This window comes from Topomyia yanbarensis, chromosome 1 (genome assembly GCF_030247195.1).
Source record: "Topomyia yanbarensis strain Yona2022 chromosome 1, ASM3024719v1, whole genome shotgun sequence".
Taxonomy (NCBI): Eukaryota; Metazoa; Arthropoda; class Insecta; order Diptera; family Culicidae; genus Topomyia; species Topomyia yanbarensis.
Window position 1 is genome coordinate 94,379,312 of NC_080670.1, and position 4,910 is coordinate 94,384,221.

Here is a 4,910-nt window from a genome sequence, read left to right on the forward strand (position 1 = left end):
GCGAATTCGTAAAAAGCACATACAACCAGAACCAATTAGCGAAGTTCATACAACTCACCATAGAAAGGGAGGAAACAAGCGGCACTTTCCTATCAACAATCACAGACAAAGACATTGGTGTGGTCCTGCAGGTTCACCCGATAGGCGAAAACGTATCGTGGAAACTCAGACCGAAGATGGAAGGACAAGTCAGCATGCAGTCGAAAATCCGGCACTCACTGACAACACAGCAAAGGAAAAAGGAAAACGTGCCAAAAGAGCAATGGAGGCAGCTTTTCCAACAAACCATGCAAACGGAATACCGGGATTACGTAAGAATATTCACCGATGGTAGCAAAACAGGAAACGGGACAGCAATCGCCTTCTACGATGAAACCGCCAACACCACGAAGACAGAAAAAATCAGTTCTAAAGTCACCATAACAAACGCGGCGCTAATGGCCATCCAAACAGCAATCGAATGGAGCATACATCAATCGTATTCAAAGGTAGTAATCCTGACGGACTCAGCAAGTGCTTGCACATTACTGCAAAACAAAGAAGAAATCAGAAACAACTACATCGCCTGGAAGATCTTCGAGCTGTTCCAGCGAAAAGGTGCAAACCAACTCAGGATACAATGGATCCCAAGCCACTGTGGAATAACCGGTGACGAGATAGTGGACACAGCCGCAGTGAAAGCTACAACCGGCAGACAAACGCTATCCAACTCGCTGACAGTAGGAGATGCAACGTTAATAGCAAAGGAAGAAACCTGGGAAGATTGGTCGCGCCTGTTCAGCGAAATGAGCCGAGAAAAGGGACGCTGGTATAAAACCATACAACCGCAACCACTCAAGACGACATGGTTCAAACACTTAGCAGTGAACGCAAGGGAGATTAAACATCTAAGCAGAATACGTTCTGGACACATGCTCACCAAAGATAGGAGATTCCATTGGAAATGGGAGGATACAGATCGATGTGACATATGCGACGAGGTAGAAGACATAAAACACATACTGTACAACTGCACAAAATTCAACACCATCAGAAGCAAATATCCAGCTCTAGAATATTTCAAACCTCTAGAAAAAATTCTCATAGAAGAATGTGAAACTAGTATGACACAGATTCATCGCTTCCTAACAGAAGCAAAAATTCAAATTTAATTGCAAACAAACAAAACCGACAACACTGCCGTAACAACAGTCAGGCGAGATGGGCCACTCCTGGCCTTAGCCTGTCACGTTACAGTGACGAAAGCAAAGGAAAAAAAAACTTTTCATTGTTGCTACTTGGTAACACAAAAAAAAATCGTTTATTGTAATTGTAAGTATTGAAAAGATATTCCTAAAAAAGAATTTTTAATCTGCAGCTGAAGTATGGGATTATTCCAGCTTTGAGGAGGTAGGTGATTATTTGTGTACATAGTACATTGTCAAATTTTGCTGCCCAAAGTTCCACGAATGGCGATGGTATATACGGATTTTGGCGAGGCTTCGCAACAGTTGAAAGCTTAGGCTACACCGAAACCAAAGGAACCAGGTGAAGACGTTCTTTTTCCACCTGATTAAATAACCTGTCAGAATTTAAAATATTACATTGAAAGGTGCGCAATGATTTGCCCCACTCAGAGGGACACTTAAAAAATCGACCAAATCTATTGCCAAGTTTTGTTTTTTTTTCGCCGTCTACACAATGTGGCGTCCAATACGTACGGTTCTTGGAAATCTGGAATTTTTAAAAAATACCACATCTCTTCAAACTACTCTTTGTCTGGATGGATTCCACGGAAAACTTGCAAAGGCTTCTGGCATTTACATAAAAGCGGTTACCAAATTCAGAAATACACGTTAAAGCTTGACACAGGTGAGTTCGACTGATATTTGTCAAAACCAGCCCATTCCAATCATTACTTCTCTTCGGCCAGGTATACAAATAGGCTAGACCAGTACAGTACAGTAGCCATTGCCATGGTCCAGTAATTACCATGATCTGACCGACCAGTTTTGAGGGCTCTGTTTACAACCTGCCTTCTGGAGGCCACCTTCGCATCTACTGAACTCGTACCGATTTCCCAATATCTCCGTGAGGCACTTTGCCGAACAACTGACCCGAATGGAGCGATATGGTCCAGTAGGGACAAGCACGAGTGCGAATCGGTACTCACCACCGTTCAATGCGGTATCCTTCCGGGTGATATCCACTTTGTCTCGAACAACTGGTAAGACTAACTATATTTTAACATTTATATTCTAACGAGCTAGTTTTTACTAGGAACGATCCCTTCTCATTCTCCACTTGAATTGACAATGCACAGGAGCTTCGACTGTTGAAAAACTTCTCCTTAAAGGCGATCATCTCAGGGCTGCAATCGAATGCCGTCAATCGACTGTCGAAAACCTGGGCTATATTGTCTCGAGAACAATAACACGTGGGCACAACAGGAAGTGCAGGTGCGGGAAGGTACTGCCAAGTTTGCCGAAACGGTAGGCGAGAACGACCGGCATCTGCAGAAGGTATTTCAGAAGCAGAACAAGTTAATTAGCCACGGACCCATACCTTATCTGGGGACATTCTTGACACCTAACGATGATTCATGCTGCCATCCCTGGTACGCTACAGGATGGCTTGATCAATTTCGACAAGCGACGGATGGAGTTCGAGGTGCCAGCACAGATCAAACTGCTACAAGGTGCTGCCGATACATATCATCTGCTAGAGGATGCTCTGACCAAATGTCCTAGCCACCAGAGACACAAAAAGAGTGACTCGATCGCATTCAACAGGAGTAGTGGTCCTGGTTCTCAATTCTACTATGATATCAGCAGTGCGTCCAATCAGAGGTAAGTTGGTTGTCAGAAATGCAATTTGTGAAAACTAACCTTGATTTGTCTTATGCTGTATAAAAGCATTACGCTGCGTAACAACGAGCGAACACCGCAGGTCATCTGAAATGCGATGCTAAAGCGCGGGCTGGATGGCGGTCCCGATAAGTATACGCTGGAACAGGTTCTGCCAGACAAGAAACTGCTGTTGCCGAACAACGCCAATGTGTAATACGCGGTCAACACGGCTTACAATCTGAACTTTATCCTGAGGCCAAAGAAGGACACGGATAGTGGACGATAGAGAACGATTAGAAAAGGAGGGGAAATTTGTATTGTAAATATATTTATTCGAGCAGAAATATTTTCCCCACATTTGAACGAGAAGTCTCTTTGAAGAACTTACTGATATTATCGCAGCGTTGTATTAAACGAGGGATCTTGAGAGTCGATTATACAAGAATGCATTTTTAGCCGCATTAAACGTATTAAGTTTTAGAGGACCATATTCAATAAATGATAACAGAATAGACTATAGAAGCAGCTTGGATCCGAATGCCCCAATCAAACCGAGACACTACGGGAAACTTGGTCTCCAAGGGGCACGACAACGGATTTGATGCCCCCATCATCAACGGGCAGCCGAAGGACGATTCGCCACTGCAGAAGAGCTCACCGGATTTTTACATTATGAATGATACCTACGAAACGGAGCATGTCGAGCTGGATGGAATTGTGCTGTATAAAAGCATTACGCTGCGTAACAACGAGCGAACACCGTAGGTCATCTGAAATACGATGCTAAAGCGCGGGCTGGATGGCGGTCCCGATAAGTATACGCTGGAACATGTTCTGCCAGACAAGAAACTGCTGTTACCGAACAACGCCAATGTGTAATACGCGGTCAACACGGCTTACAATCTGATCTTTATCCTGAGGCCAAAGAAGGACACGGATAGTGGACGATAGAGAACGATTAGAAAAGGAGGGGAAATTTGTATTGTAAATATATTAATTCGAGCAGAAATATTTTCCCCACATTTGAACGAGAAATCTCTTTGAAGAACTTACTGATATTATCGCAGCGTTGTATTAAACGAGGGATCTTGAGAGTCGATTATACAAGAATGCATTTTTAGCCGCATTAAACGTATTAAGTTTTAGAGGACCATATTCAATAAATGATAACAGAATAGACTATAGAAGCAGCTTGGTTGGATGTACATCCGTGTTTGAACGGAATTCAAAACTGCACTGAACGAACGAAACCGATTCTTAGTAACAGTATAGTTGAAAGACTTGTGCTGCGAACTTGCTAACTTTGACGCTCGAACATACGACTGGCTAATTAAACTAGTGCCATTCACGTTGCACTGCCCGAGCAAACTAACAATTTCGGGACCATACCGGGGATGTTAACAAACATACAGAGGACTGTAGGTATTAACTAGCTAGGTGAGTGAGGTGGCGGTAACCGCAAATGGTACGAAAAATGAACAACATTTTCTTCTTTCGACGATTACATCATATGGTACGTTTTGGTATGTCTATGAATACAATGTGGCACTTTATGCTGGGAGCCCACTATTTAAAGTGTTCTCTAATGAGTATCACTTCAAATCGGCTTCCCTTGGATGGTATTGTACTGCTGAAAAACTATGCAACTATGTAGATATGATCATCTATGAACTGCAGACTTTAAGGTACTGGGGAAGCACATGTCGTTTGATTTGAGTCGGGTGGTGTCGATATTTTATGTTGATCAATGGATGATCTTAGATTGAATGGGATCTTTATGGTGTTGAGGTGCGAACGCGTAGCTTTCGAATTGGTGTTTTTTATATAGATTGAAGCTGGTCTTATGGCCTTTGACTGGGGTAGTCCAGCTTAATTTGGTGAACGGTATTGCTTTGCTGTATTCTTATGTACGTATTTTGTAATCTTCAAAAAATAGTCAATTGATCCGCTTAGGACCGGGAAAACGTGAGGATCAGTATTTGAAATTTGTGTTGATGGCAATGGTTGAAGTAAATGAAGATTTTCTACAGTATTGAACAGTCTAGGGAACATTGCATTTCTCAATCTTTGTCGCATTCTACC

General features: G+C 42.8%; 1 pseudogene; it reads left to right on the plus strand.

The window, feature by feature from the left end:
• The first annotated feature begins 1,762 nt into the window (after positions 1-1,762).
• LOC131696391 (ral guanine nucleotide dissociation stimulator-like 1) lies at positions 1,763-3,284 on the plus strand (annotated as a pseudogene).
• The last annotated feature ends 1,626 nt before the right edge of the window (positions 3,285-4,910 follow it).